General features: G+C 43.4%; 1 long non-coding RNA gene across 1 annotated transcript; it reads right to left on the bottom strand.

Moving 5' to 3' along the window:
- Positions 1–244: 244 nt before the first annotated feature.
- Positions 245–6,984, bottom strand: LOC143481330 (uncharacterized). The gene is made up of 7 exons (XR_013122011.1): positions 6,890–6,984; positions 6,122–6,366; positions 3,517–3,539; positions 3,377–3,405; positions 3,245–3,261; positions 2,860–2,876; positions 245–420 (listed from the first exon to the last, which is right to left on the bottom strand). It is a non-coding gene; the product is annotated as an uncharacterized LOC143481330 (long non-coding RNA).
- Between the last annotated feature and the right edge of the window lie 13,249 nt (positions 6,985–20,233).

The following is a 20,233-nucleotide window of genomic DNA, read 5'->3' as shown; positions in this document are numbered from 1 at the left end:
GAAATCACCGCACTTCAGTCTTTTTTTAGAAGGAGCGTTATTTGATATTTCAAGTTTTGAACAAAGTAAATGTGATATATTTGATATATTTCAAATATTTTTTTATTCACTTGGATAGTTTGATCGTTGATTGATGGAGTAATGTGGGTTTCATAACCTAACAAATTTAAAGTATTTATGTTATAATAACAGAGCAACAAGCAAATATTTTTTTTTACATTTACTCAAATATATCTGTAATATTTGTAACTTGAATAAGTAATAAATTCAGAGGTATTTAACATTAAGGAGTAGGTACATTTATAAGTTACATATGGCCCTCCGTGGGTAACAATTATGCTGATGTGGCCCGCGGTGCAAATGAGTTTGACACGCATGGTCTACAGGTTTCCTTGCAGGCCTCTGAGTAGCCATGATAGTCTAGATGAGAGAACATAAAACAGACAATGTTTGACACACAAAAACAATGACACACAAAACAATAAATCAATATGTACAGTTGTGATCAAATTTATTCAACCCCCACTGAAATAAAGTGTTTTGGCCAGTTTGACATTGATTTTGATCATTTCAGTCATCTTATTTACAATTATATCAAAGAGGCACTTATAAATTAGACAAACATAACATAATATTTATGATGGAATAACCACAAATGTCTTTACTGTGCTCACATCATTATCAGTTTTATTCAACCCCCTAGTGACATTATTTTTTAGTACTTAGTACAACATCCTTTTCCAGTTATGACAGCTTTCAAGCGTGAAGCATAGCTTGACACAAGTGTCTTGCAGCGACCTATGGGTATCTTAGCCCATTCTTCATGGGCAAAAGCCTCCAGTTCAGTCACATTCTTAGGCTTGCACACTGCAACTGCCTTCTTTAGGTCCCACCAGAGGTTCTCAATTGGATTTAAGTCTGGTGATTGCGATGGCCACTCTAGAATGTTCCAGCCTTTCATGTTCAACCATGCTCTAGTGGACTTGGATGTGTGCTTCGGATCATTGTCCTGTTGGAAGGTCCAACGTCTCCCAAGCCGCAGGTTTGTGACTGACTCCATCACATTTTCCTCCAAGATCTCCTGGTACTGAAGGGAATTCATGGTACCCTGCACACGTTGAAGCTTTCCTGTACCATTAGAAGCAAAACAGCCCCAAAGCATAATTGACCCCCCGCCATGCTTCACAGTAGGCAAGGTGTTCTTTTGTTCATAAGCCTGGTTCTTCCTTCTCCAAACATAGCGCTGGTCCATTGTCCCAAACAGTTCTAATTTAGTTTCATCTGACCACAGTACACTGTTCCAAAACCTTTGTGGCTTGTCCACATGACTTTTGGCATACTGCAGTCGACTTTTCTTGTTCTTTGGAGTCAGCAAGGGGGTGCGTCTGGGCATTCTGGCATGGAGGTCTTCGTTATGCAGTGTGCGCCTTATTGTCTGAGCTGAAACTTCAGTGCCCACATCTGACAGGTCTTTTTTCAGTTCCTTAGCAGTCACGCGGGGATTTTTCTCCACATTACGCTTCAGGTAGCGCACAGCAGTCGCGGTCAGGATCTTCTTTCTGCCACGACCAGGTAATGTTTCCACTGTGCCCTTTAACTTGAACTTGCGAATGATACTTCCGATAGTGTCTCTTGGAATATTTAACAACTTCGCAATCTTTTTATATCCATTGCCATTCTTGTGAAGAGCAATAACCTCTTCTCTTGTCTTCTGGGACCATTCTCTTGCCTTCACCATGCTTGGAAACACACCAGTAGATGTCTAGAAGGAGCTGAGTATCACAGTCCTTTTAAATCTGCCTAATTGGTGCTTATCATGCTTGATTGCTGCTCGTTGACATCCACAGATGTTTTCAATACGTGATGGAAAACACTGGAATGAACCTCTGTTCTTAGGAGTGGTAGTCGTAAAGGGGTTGAATAATTGTGTCAATGAAGAAATCACAAAAAGGCCATTTAATACTTTATGACAAAAAAAATTGATGCTATCTTAGTTGCATTTAGTTCTTTAACAAGTCCTTGTAAGATTTCATTATGAACACAATTACAAATGTGCACTGAATTCCATAAAACCCTTCGCAGCATTGGGGGTTGAATAAATTTGATCACAACTGTAGCTATCTAAGTAAAAAAAAAAAAACTAGGGTAGGGTAGTTAAAAAAACTAGGGTAGTTCAAATCACGATTCAGACTGTTTAAATCTGTTTTTTTCTCGCTGTGTCCATTTTAAACCCCTCCGGTAACATTTTTGTCAGACCTAGGAGGCAACCCTAATGCACACACACATGAATCCCAGTCAATAATGATATAATTGGTTACCTAACAGCAGTGTTCTCAAGTCTCACGCATTGAGCGTGTGACACACACATTTGACCGTATTCACACGGCACACTTCTGATTTCACACGCCGAAAAAAACAAAAAAAAAATCTAGTTTATTTACCTCTGATCCATATCTATGTCGCCCTCCACTGGCGATCGATCGCAATATACAACTTACGTTCGCCACCCCCCCCCCCCCCCCCCCCGCACTCAACAACTTACACTCGCCACCGACTCCAGGTTCAAATCTTACCCTGACAAGATCACACTCTGAAATGAATTCTAAACTTGAGCCCTGCCTAACAGGTTAGCTTTTATTCCAAGGAATCATGAATACAGTCTCTACATAACAAACGCAGTAATATCAGCTAGCTTACTAAGCTACTGTAATGTTAGCTAGCTAAGTAAGCCAGCTAACAAAGTGCTAAAATTACTACTAACCTTATTTTGTAGTTAGCTAACTAGTGTCTACTTTGTTGACCAACATGTTACTCTGTGACAGAAAAGGCATGGAGTTGATAAATGAAGATAATACTTACATGTATGCTGCTGTGACCTGGTGGTGAGAATGCAGGCATCAGATGTGTAAGAGGGACAGAAATTGTATCCTGACAGTCACAGTTGTTAAAAATCAAAAGTTCCCAAAGCAAAGCCTTGAGATTTTGTACAAAATGCTTGGGGTCATTTTTGAAAAACTGGGGTAGTGACACAAAAACTGCAATTTCTTAAAATGTATAAAACATTTTTTTAATTCTAATGGCCAAACATGTTTTATGAGGAATACCTGGAATATGGAAGTGTAAAAACTTTTCATTTCAGAAATTTTGAAGAAAAACAAACCTCAGGGCCACTTATGCATCTACTTAAACTTTTTGTTATGCTGAAACAGCATACGACAATGGAAACAGTTCAAAATGACCTTACCACATTTGAGGAAAGAGCTGCAAAACAGCACAACACACAAACAAAGAAGTAAACAACAACAAAAACAGCATCGGAAATTCGGTTTATATAAAAACTAGGGTTATACTGTCTTATTGGAAGACTAATTTATACCTTGCATTTCTTCTCCTCCAACTGCAGGTCTAGAATGCAGGAGACAATTAACATGGCACAATTAATGGCACAATACACAGTACAAATGCTTTAAGGGCTATTCTTGCATTTGTATATTCTTTTAGGGTCATTTGTCTTACCTTGAAGCAGGCCATTCTTTTATCTGCAAACATTTTTTGTTGTTAAATACTTTCAGTATTAAAATGAATTCAATTGTGTGTGACACAAGGGACAAGGCGGGGTGCAGAATCAAGCGGTCATATAAAACATGCTTTATTAGTACAGAGATTAACACAAAACCTGGAGAACAAACAAATATGGAGCGACTCTGACAAACACGAGCAATGGTCACATCTTCGACACACATACAGCGCACTCCATAATTATGAGCACCCCTGATTAAGAAGATTCTTTGGCTTCTGATCAATTCTCTTTTTCAATTTAGCTAATATTAAATGCATCAAAAATACACTCTATACATTATTAATGTGGTAAATTACTATTCTAGCTGTAAACGTCTGGTTTTAAATGCAATATCTACATAGATGTATGGAGACCCATTTCCAACAACCATCACTCCAGTGTTCTAATGGTACATTGTGTTTGCTAACTGTGTAAGGAGGCTATTGGATATTTAGAAAACCCTTGAAAACCCTTGTGCAAGTAGGTTAGCACAGCTGAAAACAGTTTTGCTGATTAGAGAAGCTATAAAACTGACCTTCCTTTGAGCTAGTTGAGAATCTGGAGCAGGGGTCACCAACGTGGACGTCACGAGTCGCCCGCGGGCTTGTTTTAAAAATAGCTCACTATAGTGCCATGCACCAAAGCGCTGCATCGTTTATGTTTTTGCTACTATTATAGATTGTCCGCGGTTGCTAGCGGTCTTTCCGCTTAGCAATTGACACTCGCACATGCACACCACCACACCCCCCCCCCCCCCCCCCGCCGCTCAACAACTTTTCGTTAGATTGATGCGAATTCATCTAGTAGCCCTCCGCAATAATTGGTCTCCAAGAAGTAGCTGAGAAATGAAGTCTATTCCATGCGAGACATTGCCAAGAAACTGAAGATTTCCTACAATGGTGTGTACTACTCCCTTCAGAGGAGGCTCTAGCCAGAGTAGAAGGAGAAGTGGAAGGCCCCGCTGCACAACTGAGCAAGAAGACAAGTACATTAGAGTCTCCAGTTTGAGAAATCGACGCCTCACAGGTCCTCAACTGGCAGCTTCATTAAATAGTACCCGCAAAACGCCAGTGTCAACGTCTACAGTGAAGAGGCGACTCTGGGATGCTGGCCTTCAGGGCAGAGTGGCAAAGAAAAAGCCATATCTGGCTAATAAAAGAAAAAGATTAATATGGGCAAAAGAACACAGACATTGGACAGAGGAAGATTGGAAAAAAGTGTTATGGACAGACGAATCAAAGTTTGAAATGTTTGGATCACACAGACGAACATTTGTGAGACGCAGAACAACTGAAAAGATGCTGGAAGAGTGCCTGACACCATCTGTCAAACATGGTGGAGGTCAGTGGCGCAAAAAGGGGGCATGCAGCTTATGCGATGCATAGGGGTGCTACACTAGAGGGGGCGCCAAATCGATGAGATATAATACTTAATTTGTGGCCATCTTACGTTCGCCGCCCCCCCCCCCCCCTCCCCGTCATCAACTTTCGTTCGGGGGCGCCGATAGTATGTTTGCATACACCTCAGAAAGTAAGTAATTACACCCCTGGTGGAGGTAATGTCTGGGGTTGCTTTGGTGCTGGTAAAGTGGGAGATTTGAACAAGGTAAAAGGGATTTTGAATAAGGAAGGCTATCACTCCATTTTGCAACACCATGCCATACCCTGTGGACAGCGCTTGATTGGAGCCAATTTCATCCTGCAACAGGACAATGACCCAAAGCACACCTCCAAATTATGCACAAACTATTTAGAGAAGAAGCAGGCAGCTGGTGTTTTATCGGTAATGGAGTGGCCAGCGCAGTCACCAGATCTCAACCCCATTGAGCTGTTGTGGGAGCAGCTTGACCGTATGGTACGAAAAAAGTGCCCATTAACCCAATCAAACTTGTGGGAGCGGCTTCTGGAAGCATGGGGTGAAATTTCTCTAGATTACCTCAGCAAATTAACAGCTAGAATGCCAAAGGTCTGCAATGCTGTAATTGCTGCTAAGGGAGCATTCTTTGACTAAAGCAAAGTTTAAAGTAGAAAATGATTTCAAATAAATAAAAAAAACATTATTTCTACCTTGTCAATGTCTGGACTATATTTCTATTCATTTTGCAACTCATTTGATAAATAAAAGTATGAGATTTCAGGGAAAACACAAAATTGTCTAGGTGACCCCAAACTTTTGAACGGTAGTGTATATATAAGAGATATACTATATATACTACAGTAGAAATTACATAAATTATTCAAATACATTTATTTCATTTTATAGAAAATAATTATTTCTTAGTCAGGGATTTTTTCTTTTTTCCCCCACTTGAGTGGAAGGTTGCTTTTTTCTAAATGTTTTATTAGTGTGATTATGCTTCTGCAAAAAAAAAAATAAAAAAATAAAATATATATATATATATATATATATATATATATATATATATATATATTTTTTATATAATATATATAAAGGCTTTTACCACATTTTACCAGGGGTGCCAATAATTATGTGGGGTGCTGTATATACCTTAAAAATAAACCAGACCCAAGTGTACATTGTGGCTTCTGGGACTTGACTTACCTCCAAAATGCAAAGAGCAAAGTGGAGACAGTTGAAATTTGTGAGATGATACTCAATGTTCCTCTCCATGGCATTTTCTATATTATCATCAAGTGCTGCAGGAACACCAGCTCTGAGTCGAAAAACTCTCAACTTTTCAGTCTGGAAACGATTTAAACCTATTTTGTATATTTCTCCACGGGTCTCCGAATAGTTGATTGATGGTAAACTCATCAAACCAGATAACTGAGGCTTTTCCTGCAGAGCTTAAAGACAAGGTTTGACATGACATTTAGAGTGTATTACTCAGACGTTATGAAAACCACAAGCCAATTAACCAACAAACATGTAAATCAAGGCTTTTAAATGTAAACTCAATGACTTCTTTCTTCCCACAGTAAATACCAGCATGGTAAAAACTCGTATTCTCTATTTTGCGCATCAGCATATCACCCTTATGGAGACATCCATGACCAGTGAACTCAATCTCATCAAAATGTTCCATATATCCCCAAAAGTAATACAAAGCATCCTGTTAAAAATACAATGTGTCAATTGCCACAAATAGTATAAGTGTATTTCAGGGAACCAAAATTATTGCACAAATGAAATAAAACTATATTAAATAACTCCAATATATACAAGGTGTAACACTACCAAAGGTTTAACAATTTGAGATGCAATTTTTTTTCTAGCAACATTATTACATCAGTATGTGTACATATTTAAAACCAAAAGTAGTATATATGAGTGTGTAAATAAAATCTAAAAATGAAAAAGGAAAACTACCTTTGCAAGTTGCGCCATGTTGAACAAACAACACATGTATAAGTTGCAAACAGTATTTGTAATCCTCACAAAGACATTATGGTATGCTGTGTATGTCTTTTAAAACATCTAAGGAATCTTACTGTTGTCACAGTTTTGGCTTTGGTTTTGTTTTCTCAGAAACATCTGCAGTAACCTGGAAATTACATTCCCATTCACTTTCTAGTTTCAGCTCTGTGCTTTAAAGTTTTTAAGCTTCTGAGATTTCAGTTCATAGAAAATTAAAAAAGGAATATGTGAAAGATCTTGTGCTAATCTGAAATGAACAGAATATGCCCTTAATGTTCCTGAAATCATTCCTTAAATATGTTATACTATTTACAGAGTAAAACTGTTCTTTCAGATGCTCAATTTTTGAAGCAACATTATTACATCAGAGTGGGTAAATATATAAAATCAACAAAATATGATGTAATTTGAAATTTTTTTTACTTTGAATTGATCCATATTCCACAGACAATATGTGTATTCTGACAATGACACTATCGTATTGTCACGTTACAGTCCCCGAACCCTCCCTTTGGGGCGTGTGTTCACGTCATCTACGACTACTCGTCTGCGTCAGTGTATCTCCGTGGATGCGGGTGTGTCTTGTGATTATCCGTTTCACCTGTGGCTCGTCTCGTAATCACGCGGGGCTTATGTGGTCTGTCTATTTAATGTGCGTTCGCGCAGTGTCTTGTGCTCGTCGTTGTCTGAGTCTACCCGTTGTGTGTATGGGTTACGTGTTATTTGTGCGCTCCCTGCGCTATTGTATAAATAAAGCAGTGACGTCTGTTGCAAGAGCCAATGATCCGTGTCTCATCCTTCACGCTGCACACGGTGTTACAGGTATGCTGTGTATGTCTTTTTAAAGCTGTTACATATTTAAAGAATGTTTTTAAAAGAAACCACATTCCAACTACATTCCCATTAACTTTCTTGGTTGTTAAAGTTTTTGAGCTTCTGAGCTTTCAGTTTCAGTTGATAGCCTGGACCAAATAGAATATGTCCTGAGTGTATGCATGTACTTGTTTGTGCTAATCTAAAATTAACAGAAGCCATGTCCTTAATGGGCAAATGGATCTTTCCTGAAATATGCTATACTATTTCTGTGGTTGTATTGCTTATGTAAATTTATTTTTATGGAACTTGCTAAAGAAAACCATGAGATGCAACACAGTTTGTATGTAGTTGTAATGTATTACTAGAAGGAGGCTGACACATGCGCAATAGAGAGCAGGTTTTATTATACTCATATTTATTATATTCATATTGTTAACCCCTGTTAGCTCAACCAAGCTAAGACGGATGGCAGCAGGATGGTAAGGCACAATGAGGAGATGAAGCCAACCAACAATGACCACAATAAGAGTAACATAACACACAGGCTGATAAAGTAACTATAATACACACAGGACACACAAGATAAGACTAAATAGATTCAAACTCAAAGAATACTTAAACCATATACATGTATCAAGTATGCTGGAGACCACAGGGCACAAAACACTTACTACACAAAACCACCTTACTGTGGTGGAGGGGTTTGCGTGCTTGAATGATCCTGGGGGCTATGTTGCCTGGGGCATTGTGTCCCCTGGTAGGGTGTTGCGACTACTCTAGGCCAGGGGTACTCAACTAAATTTGTCCGCGGTCCAATTTTGGCAGATACCTGTGACCTGAGGTCCGGTGCAGCGGGGGTTGCGAACGTAAGTTGTTGAGCGGAGGGGTGTGGGGGGGGGGGGGAGTGGCAAACGTAAGTTGTTGAGCGGGGGGGTTTGGGGTGGCGAACGTAAGTTGTTGAGTGGGGGTGGCAAACGTAACACTCGTGACGGAGCCCTAAAAGAAATGCTCCGATTTTTTTTGGTCCGTATCCAGTTAATCAGGAATGAGATTGGGTCCGGACAGGACTGTGTTCAGGTCCGGATCCGGACCGCGGTCCGCCAGTTGAGTACCCCTGCTCTAGGCTATAGCCCTAACAAAGAATGAGTATTTTATGAAAGAGAGACTGTGATAGATATGATGAAAAATTATTGATATTTATTCAAATTATGGCCAAGGGATGTAACTCCAGGACACGACCCAATGCTCAAAATAACAAACAAACGTCTCTAACCAAAATAATATCTACTAATATTATATCTACTATAATATTATTATAGTATATATATATATCTAATATCTACTACCTAACCTGATGCATATTTAAAGAAATGAAAGTAAATGACAATAACCTACCCTAACTACCTATGACAAAACAAAGAGAACGGTATAACCAAAAGAGCGTCGTGTCCTTTCTTCCCGTCTGGGACGAATAAACAAGCAAGATTATTAACACAGATATTTACACTTACACACTATTTATATACAAATACACACATATATATATATATATATATATATATATATATATATATATATATATATACACATCAGCTACCAAGACCAAAATGGGCAAATCCAGACTTAAGTTCAGGGACGAAATAATACAAAGTCAATGAAACCAGAAAACCAACCAAACAATCGAACGAACGCTACTAAACCACACCAAACGCCAATATGGAGAAAGATCTCCTCGTCTTGCTGATTTGTCGGTCTTTTAAAGGCGGGACTGTGGGTCTTGGGCGGTGAACAGCCAATTCACAACAACCAGGAAGAGGGAGAGTGACATGGTTGGAGGAGAGACACGTCTGGACCTGTAGCGTCAGATACCAGCAACGCAACGACCAGCAGTGGTCGTAACATAGGGTCTCCCATGGCAAACAGGTCCTAGGTGACAAGCCAGACTAAGAGCAGTTCACGAAGACCCCCTATGAACAACAACATCAATAAAAGATCAGTGACGTCGCCCGGTATGGCGCAGCCGGGGCCCCACCCTGGAGCCAGGCCCGGGGTTGGGGCTCGTAAGCCCAGCCCGAACTGGTGACGTGGGCTCAACCTCCTGTGGGTTCACCACCCGCAGAGGCTATCGTAGGGGACCGGTGCAGTGTGGATTAGGTGGCAGCCGAAGGCGGGGACCTCGGCGGCCTGATCCTTGGACAGGGCAGCTAGCTGTTGGGACATGGAATGTCACCACACTAGGGGGAAAAGAGCCCGAGCTTGTGCGGGAGGCTGAGCGGTACCGGCTAGAGATAGTTGGGCTCACCTCTATGCGCAGCATGGGCTCTGGAACCCAGCTCCTTGAGAGGGGCTGGACTCTTCATTTCTCTGGAGTTGCTCATGGTGAACGGCGGCGGGCTGGTGTGGGCGTTCTCATAGCTCCCCAGCTTAGTCGTTATGTGTTGGAGTTTACCCCGGTGAACGAGAGGGTTGCCTGTCTTCACCTTAGAGTTGGGAGCAGGGCTCTGGCCGTTGTTTGTGCCTATGGACCAAATAGCAGCACAGAGTATTCAGCCTTCTTGGAGTCCCTGGGAGGGGTACTGAGAAGTGCTCCAACAGGGGACTCCATTGTTCTACTGGGGGACTTCAATGCTCACGTGGGCAATGACAGTGACACCTGGAGGGGCGTGATTGGGAGGAATTGCCCCCCCCCCCCCCCGATCTGAACCAGAGTGGTGTTTTGCTATTGGACTTCTGTTCTAGTCATGGTTTGTCCATAACGAACACCATGTTCGAGCATAGGGGTATCCACAAGTGCACTTGACACCAGGACACCTTAGGTCGGAGGTCGATGATCGACTTTGTTGTCGTTTCATCTGATCTCCGGCCCTATGTTTTGGACACTCGGGTAAGGAGAGGGGCTGAGCTGTCAACTGATCACTACCTGGTGGTAAGTTGGATCCGCTGGCAGAGGAGGGGGCTGGACAGACCTGGAAGACCCAAACGTATTGTGAGGGTCTGCTGGGAACGCCTTGCTGAACACTCTGTCAGGGTGGTCTACAACTGCCACCTCCGGGAAAGCTTTTCCCAGCTTTCGAGGGAGTCGGGGGACATGGAATCTGAGTGGACCATGTTCTCCGACTCTATTGTTGAAGCTGCTGTACTGAGTTGTGGCCGCAAGATCACTGGTGCCTGTTGCGGCGGCAACCCCTGTACCAGATGGTGGACACCGGAAGTACGGGATGCCGTCAAGCTGAAGAAGGAGTCCTATCGGGCCATGTTGGCCACTGGGACTCCCGAGACAGCTGATAGGTATCGGCAGACCAGGCGTGCGGTGGCTCAGGCAGTGGCAGAAGCAACAACTCAGAGCTGGGAAGAGTTTGCTGAGGCCATGGAGGAGGACTATCGGTCGGCCTCAAAGAGATTCTGGCAAACCGTCCGGCACCTCAGAAGGGATAAGCAGTACTCTGTCAACACTGTTTACAGTGCGGGTGGGGACCTGTTGACCTCGACTGAGGATATTGTCACACGGTGGAAGGAATACTTTGAGGATCTCCTAAATCCCTCTGTCATGTTTTCCATTGAGGAAGCGGAGACTGACGACTCAGTGGTGGGCCCGTCCATCACCCAAGCCGAAGTCACTGAGGTGGTTCGCAAACTCCCCAGTGGCAAGGCAGCGGGAGTGGATGAGATTCGTATCTTAATGAGTATCTTAAGTCTCTGGATGTTGTGGGGTTGTCTTGGTTGACACGCCTCTGCAACATCGCATGGCAATCTGGGACAGTTCCTCTGGAGTGGCAGACTTGGGTGGTGGTTCCACTTTTTAAAAAGAGGACCGGAGAGTGTGCCCCAATTATTGGGGTATCACACTTCTTAGCCTTCCTGGTAAGGTCTACTCTAGGGTACTGGAAAGGAGAGTTCGGCCGATAGTCGAACCTCGGATCCAAGAGGAACAATGCGGCTTTCGTCCTGGCCGTGGAACACTGGGCCAGCTTTATACCCTTCATAGGGTGCTCGAGGGTTCGTGGGAGTATGCCCAACCAGTCCACATGTGTTTTGTGGATCTGGAGAAGGCATTCAATCGTGTCCCTCGTGATATTCTGTGGGGGGTGCTCCAGGAGTATGGAATCGGGGGTCCTCTACTAAGGGCTGTCCGGTCTCTGTATGATCGGAGCAGGAGTTTGGTTCGCATTGCTGGCAGTAAGTCGGACCTGTTCCCGGTGCATGTTGGACTCCGTCAGGGCTGCCCCTTGTCACCGGTCCTGTTCATAATTTTTATGGACAGGATCTCAAGGCGCAGCCAAGGGCCGGAGGGAGTCCTGTTTGGAGACCGCAGGATTTCATCTCTGCTATTTGCAGATGATGTTGTTCTTTTGGCGTCTTCAGGCCAGGACCTTCAGCATGCATTGGGGCGGTTTGCAGCCGAGTGTGAAGCAGCTGGGATGAGAATCAGCACCTCTAAGTCCGAGGCCATGGTTCTCGACCGGAAAAGGGTAGCTTGCTCCCTTCAGGTGGGTGGAGAAGTCCTGCCTCAAGTGGAGGAGTTTAAGTATCTCGGGATCTTGTTCACGAGTGAGAGAAGAATGGAGCGTGAGATTGACAGACGGATTGGTGCAGCTTCCGCAGTAATGCGGTCGCTGTACCGGTCCGTTGTGGTGAAGAAGGAGCTGAGCCAAAAGGCGAAGCTCTCGATTTACCGGTCGATTTACGTTCCTACTCTCACCTATGGTCATGAGTTTCGGATGCCCCCTGGACGCCTTCCTAGGGAGGTGTTCCAGGCATGTCCCCCTGGGAGGAGGCCCCGAGGAAGACCCAGGACACGTTGGTGAGACTATGTCTCTTGACTGGCCTGGGAACGTCTCGGTGTTCCACCCGAGGAGCTGGCTGAGGTGTCTGGGGAGAGGGAGGTTTGGGTTTCCCTGCTCAGACTGCTACCTCCGCGACCCGGTTCCGGATAAGCGGTAGATAATGGATGGATGGATGGAAAGATGGACTGAAAGCATAACCACAAACTAACACCAGATAAGGAGATAATCATGTAGACACAGTAAAACAGACTCACAACCACAATAACCTACAAGGAAAGACTGGAACACACAGGGATTAAATACCAAACCAATCACTTTAACAGGAGTAGAAACATCTGAGACACATAGAGAGGCGGAGTTATAGACAAGGGAGCATGATCAACAGAACGAGACATATGGAAGACAAGACTGAAAGACAGGAGGGGCTAAACGAATAGTTGGCAAAACATGACAGAGGGACGGAGCCAGATGAGACAGTAATGTTATCATTTTACAACAAAATATAATTCTTGTATTCCATTTTTTTCCACATCATTTTGAAATGAAGTAATAAACTCTATGAATAAAATTAACCACTAAAGGCTGAAACCTTCCTTGGGACACTTCCACTTAAGCCTGGTTCACACTACACAATTTTAGGCTGGTTTTTCAGTCGCCGACTGATCGCCGACAAAAACTGTGGTCGGAGGCAAATCGGCGATCACTCGTCGCTCGCTCAGTCGTGTAGTGTGAACTGCTGAAAGACGCTGAAAGACACTCGCCGAGCCGTCGCCGACTGGTCGCAGACGACTGGCAGATATCTAGAATAGAATAGAATAGAATAGACTAACATTTATTGTCCACAGTGTGGAAATTCATCTTTGATCACTCATGGCATACCCCCACAACATATAACATTTAACATATAACAACAGAGAGAAAAAAATAATAATAATAATAATTCATTCATTCATAATTTCTACAGCATTTGATAAAAAAGCTCGCTTATAAATATTCCTAGTAGCTTTTGGCACTCTATACCGTCTACCTGATGGCAGCAGTTCAAATTGTGAGTTCATTGGGTGTAGAGGATCCTTTATAATCTTAAATGCCTTCCTTTGCACACGATCCCTATAAAGATCCTTCATAAGTCTCTGTCCTCTTCCTACTAGTTTACTACCTAATTTTACTATTCTCATAAGCTTCCCTTTGCCCTTACAGCTCAGGTTCCCAAACCAGACTGTAACATTGTAACACAGTACACTTTCGACCAAAGAGCGATATGCTAGTTCCACAATATTTGGACTAACCTCAAACTCGCACAGTTTTTTGATGAGATAAATACGCTGCAGAGCTTTCTTATATATAAACTCACAGTTTCCCTCAAAGGCCAAACCACTGTCCAAAACTGTGCCCAGATATTTAAAACAACTGACTACTTCTATTGCCTTCCCATTGATACTCACCAGAGGCTGGGATTCACTGTGGCCTCTCCTATGAAAAATCATCTCCTTTGTCTTCTCCTCATTAATTTCCAACCTACTCAACTCACACCACTCCTGAAAAGCACTAACATGCTCCTGAAACCGTCCCCCATCATGGCCTTCCTTCCCATTAAATAAACCGAGGAGTGCCATGTCATCTGCGTATTTAAATAAATAAAAACCAGATTCACAAATTCTAAAACTATTTGTATAAATAGAAAACAACACTGGGGATAAAACACATCCCTGAGGTGCACCACTATTTACAACCATCCAATCTGATACTGACCCATTCAAGCTCACACGTTGAGGGCGGTCAGTCAAGAAGTCTTTAATCCATAAGATGATACCACCATTTACCTCTAGTTCTACCAAACGCTGTAATAAAATATATGTTTTCATTGTATTAAATGCCGCACTAAAATCTACAAAAAGGGCTCTAGCGTAGGCCTTTGGCTGCTGTAGATGGCAACTTACTTTATCACAGAGCATAAGAATAGCATCCTCAGCACTCCTCTGACTCTTGTACGCAAACTGAAGTGGATCAAGATCACTCTCTATGCTGGATATGAGATGCTTTTTAACAACCCTTTCCATTGTTTTACACAAAATAGAGGTCAGGGCTACTGGCCGAAAATCATTAAAAGCAGATGCCCCAACTTTCTTAGGCAGAGGCATAATATTAGTCAATTTCCAAGAATGTGGGACAACACCTTTATCTAATAAACGCTGAAAGAGCTGAGTAAAGACTCCTTTCAGCTGATGGACACAAGCCTTAATTACACGACCGCCAAGGCCATCTGGGCCTGGAGACTTCCTAGGCTGTACACAGTTAAGACTGGTTGCAACCTCATTCTCTGTCAATTTTATTGGTGAATATGAAGGGATACTACTCAAAACCCCCTCACACTGTATTTTAAAATCTCCTATATCAAACCTACTATAAAATATATTCAAATCATCCACAAGCAGCGAACCACACGTAAGATTAGGTGTTACCCTCTTTGTCCTACCCATCATCTGATCCAGACCTACCCAAGCTTGTCTGGCATTGCCTGAACAAAACTGTTTCTCAATCTTATCCTTGTATTCCAGTTTTGCCTTTTTAATCTTCCCACGAAGTTCCCTAGTTTTCTCCCTAACCACCTCCCCATCCCCATTCCTAAAAGCAATTTTCTTCTCTTTTATACAGTCCTTCAATTCGCTTGTTAGCCATGGTTTATTGTTTGGAAACAGTTTAATTACCTTACTCTCAGTTACGTTACCCTCACAAAATATAATATATGAAACAATGGTGTCAGTTAATTCATGTTCATCACAACAGTTATCAAAGAACACCTGCCAATCCGTGTCTTCCAAACAAACCCTCATTTTTCCTATACTTTGTTCAGTCCATAAGTTAACAGTCTTTGTTAGTGGCTTACTTTGCTTCAATTTTGCTTTATACTTTGGTAAAAGATGCACAACATTATGGTCTGACTTACCCAGAGGTGGTCGGCACACAGACTTATAGGCCTCCAAAATGTTCCCATAGCACTGATCCAATGTCCGTGTTAAGCGAGTCGGGCAATCCACATACATATGCAAATTAGGCAAGCATACAGACAGATCACATTTATTAAAATCACCCAAAATAAAAACAGGTTGATTCGCGGAGTGTAAGAGGGCACTGTTATAACTTTCCATAATTCTGAGAGCTGCTCCCTCATAATCCGGACCAGGCACATAAACCAAAATTACAGTCACCTGCCCAAACTCACGGGGGAGATAAAAGGGTCTAAAGGACACCGTAAGTATCTCAAGATCGGGCGAGCATAACTGCTCTCGTACACAAAAGTTAGTGGCCCAATTATTATCCACATACATACATAAACCGCCTCCGACAGATTTCAGTGATGTACCATGATCTCTGTCCGCTCGGATTATAGTATAGCCGGGTAGAGACAGAGCCACCTCGTTCGACTCCTTCCATCTAGCATGTTTAATATCTAGCATTCGGCGACTGAGAGTCGGCAGCAGCGTCTAGCTACAGCCAATGGGAACGCGGAGAGAGAACCGTGGCACCGCTGAAGATATCTCTGAAGAATGTAAAAAACTTTCAAGAATGCTTTCAAAACAGTAACCACACAAAATCCTCACCTTTCTTACAACTTTACTACAACACTGTGTTTAAGTTATTGTGACAGCACTTGAGAAATAGTGCGATTGATTATATCTATGTTCATTGCAACGGAGAGATGAAATAATTCTGGCAACTTGGGACTATGGAGTGTTTAAATGGTAAAAAAAATAATAATAACGAAAATGTGGAGTACATGTACATTGTTTTTTTTCTTCTGCGTGGTGTTGCTGGTTCTCGGGAGAGTTTCGTTTTCATGTTCTCGTGTTTTTGGACGGCAGCCAGATGAGTCGGCGATTCCCCAGTCGTGGATTCCCCAGTTACCTGACCTAGTGAGATTGAATTGTTGGAACTTACAGGATATACATATAAACAATAAGGAATTCATACACTCAAATTAATGAGACACAAACCACAAACTTTCATATGGTTCAATACTTTACATTCTGATATATGTGCAGATATCACGAATTGGCCCGTGGCCCCTCCCTCTGGGTGTGTCTGCGTGTGTAGATCTGTTCTTGTAGGTGTTTGTTTGTATATGTCCTTGTGTGTGTGTGTGTGTGTGTGTGTGTGTGTGTGGTTGTCAATGTTTAGATGGTTGTCTCACCTGTTCCACGATCTACATGATGGCAGGTGTTTAACTCAATACCAAATGTAGGTAAATGCAGATGTTAACAGACAAGGAGAGACAAGGATATGGACAAGGAGAGGACAGATAGCATGAAACCTGCCTGCAGTAATTTATCATATGTTCAGAAATAAGGGTCTAGCTATCATAATATATCACAGCAGCTTTATATCTGACAGTTTAAGTAGCCACAGGTATGCTGAAGGGACCCTGTTTTGAGTAAACAATTAGAAAACCAATCATGATTTATTTTGTAGTATGAATATATGATAAGGGAAAAAACAGAATTATTAATGTAAGTGGACTTGCTAAGAGGTACTACCGGACGCATGTTTCCCTCCATAATTATTATTTACTGCACGATTCATAGAGTCTCGTATTATGAGTCAGCACTTAAATACCAAAAAAAGAGACAAAAAACAAAATTTAACCAACAATGGCTATAGTGAAGTTATGTATACACAATAACCCCTGTTGTAGACACCTCCAGCTGCTGTAGACTTTTGCATGCTAAAAAGTTCTGTCTAGGGTATTCTATGGGTGTGTATTATATGGAATGGTGTGTGATGAATGTCTGGGTAAAGGGTTTCTCTTGAAAGCCAGTTTGATTTCCTTTCAGAGTCATGTTGGTTTTGTTTTGTCTTCTAAAAATGATGGAAAATGAGTTTTTGATTATAGTGCATGTTATACTATTTCTGCAGAGTGGTTCTTTCAGATGCTCAATTTTTTAAGCAACATTATTACATCAGTCTGTGTTAATATATAAAAACAACAGAATATGATGTAAGATCTGTATATTATTTCAGCAGTGCCTGTCACATCCTCATTCTTCTGGTCTGCACCTCACTCCTCCTCCTGTCTCCTTGCTTCCGCTCTTGACGGCCCTGGGCCTCCAAACATCTATATTGTCCTCCTGCCTCATTCATGCACACACAATGTCTTTGTCTTTCTCTTTCTCGCATTCAATTCTGCCTCAGCCCTCGTGCCCTGGGCAGACAGTCCTGACGTCTCTCTATCTCTCACACACCCACATGCACACACATATGCACATATGCGTGTGCTCATGCACAAACATACATACACACACTCAAATACACACTGGTATGCTAGCTTAGTTATTTTAAAACTATGGCTGCAAAGAAAGCAATTTATAATGCTCATATATCAATCAAATAATCTATGGGTCTTAATAATCTAGCAAAATAGCACCTACAAGAATCTTTATAACAAACTTTTTCATCAATCTAAACTACTTATTACAAATAGCTTTTACAGTTTGAATGATATTTTCCTGCTGTAGGACTTGCTGTAGGAGCTGTAGGATAAACATGCCAAGGATCATTTCCCCAGCTGGTTAACGTTCCAGGACACAGACACTAAAGTCTTCCAGGATTCTGTAAGGCTCCTGTGCTTACACAGGACAGCAAAGTGGTCCAGAACAGAAAATATCCCACCACACCTTGACCCCATAAAGACAATACAGACATAATCCGTGGTTCTAAACCATGCTTAGTGGTTTACAAAACCTATGCGGTCACATCATACAGCCGAAAGGGCTGTGCTTGTCTATAGGAGGGTTCGGAGGGCACGGGGAAAAGGGAGGAGCTCTCTCGGGCGGCGTCAGGTCATAACCCCCACCCCCACCACCCTCCCACCGCCCATCACTCCACCATCTCCAGCTGGATGACAGGCCTCATCTCACAAAGCCGCGATTCAGATTGACATCTCAATGAGGGGGCCCACCCCCTTCTTTTGCAAGCGCCATTTCACGGCCGGGTCCCCTCCCACCACCTCTGCCGCCCCTTCCACTCTGCCAAAACCAGTACCACCATCACCACCCCCCACCCCACCCCACCCCCTCCATCCAGAACCCAGCCGTGTCTTTTTTTTTCACTCTCTCTCTGGCAATCGCTCCCATCAGCCTGTGGTGGCGGGACTGCTGGGGGCAGGTCCCTCGTCATGCCCCGCTGCCTCTCAATTGGTGCCTGAGTCACTGGACGCAAAAACTGGCTTGCTCCATATACTTCATTTTTGCATTTGAATGGCTTGGCTATTGTCAGGCCCTAAATGCACATTAAACCTGTCTGGAAACAACCAAAAGGAGGTGCACCCCCCAACTTCCCGCCCCACCTCCTCTTAATAAACTAATTAATTGGACGTCTTAGATTTACGGGCGGAAGACATCTTCGAGGCTTAAGTTGTTTTTACTCTTTCCGGTGCTGTGCCAAGCATCTGACACGGGAGAGATAGGGTGTTTATAGTACTGCCAGGAAGACAGCCGAGCTGCGTCTGGGTGTCTTTGTCCCGCAGCCAGATTGAGACTTCTGGCTTTTGTCTCTGATGCTGGGTAAATAGACTCGTCCAGTGGGGCAGACCGTTGCCAGGACACCTCAGTCATCTTGCCCCCACGGGTCAGCCCTCTCGCTTGCCCCAGACAGCCGAGCGGTGGGGCGAGTCGGGTCAGCTTGGGTCTGTGATGGAGCAAAGTGCACGTCAGAATCGGGGGCTGCGTCGAGAAACCGACTGACGGCCTCTTCTGTGCACAGTGACCCTAGGCTGGTTAAGGTTTTGTTAAGGGGCAATCATTGCTTGTCCCATTTTCGGAATCAAGTTAAGGCTGACAAGGCGATCTGGGATGTTGCTCGCATTTGAGAAGCATCTCCAGGTGGCTATGAGGACCAGGCAACTTGGACATCATCTTCTCTAACTGGCCTTCCAGAGAGCAGCATCCTGTTCCTGAGCTGAAGCTTAAACGAAGCTTACGCACATCAGAGAACAGATGCTGTAAAAGATTTGAGTCCAAAAATGTCCTTTTGTTTGGATATAGGGAGAAGTGAGGGTGGAGTGGCCTTGTCTCTCAATCATTTGACACATGTCCAGTGTTAATGGCCTTGAACAGCCTCAGACAGTAGGAGCAAATGAGAGGGAGTCTTCAGCCATCTGCCCAGGCTGGGCACAGGACGTTTACGGTCTTTGGAAGCCTGTGTGAGAGCTAAAGAGGAGATCTGAATAGAGGAGATGTTTTCCTCCACTCACCACTTTCTACCACCTGCAGTGGCTTTTATCTCGAGTTGAAAATGAATATGCAAAAAAAAAAAGTAACCTGGAGAAAAGAGTTCTGTGAAGGTCAGATTGTTGTTGATGCTGGACTGGAGCTAATCTTTATGGCGTACCCCATGTTGGGTGTTATAGCATTCTGCTGCTCTCCCATGCCCATCAAACCGCTCAGCTCTGGCCCACATGTCGGGCTCCTTTCTGAAGGTGGAGTTCATCTCCAGGCTGGGACAGCCGTGATCAGCCCAGGGTGGGTTTGTTTGTCTGCTGCCCGCGTGGGAGCTCACACAATGTCCGTTCCTGCTGCTTTGTGGCTGGGGTCAGTGGGCTCCGGAGCGCTGGGCCTCGAGCGAGGGGGCCCCGTGACTCCGAGGACCCGTGGACCCGCGGTACCCTCGCTGAGCCCCCAGCAGCCCGGCTGGGGCGTCG

This window comes from Brachyhypopomus gauderio, chromosome 18 (assembly GCF_052324685.1).
Source record: "Brachyhypopomus gauderio isolate BG-103 chromosome 18, BGAUD_0.2, whole genome shotgun sequence".
NCBI classification, from domain to species: domain Eukaryota; kingdom Metazoa; phylum Chordata; class Actinopteri; order Gymnotiformes; family Hypopomidae; genus Brachyhypopomus; species Brachyhypopomus gauderio.
Note: the sequence above shows the minus strand (reverse complement) of the source record. Positions and strands in the feature narration are given on the sequence as shown.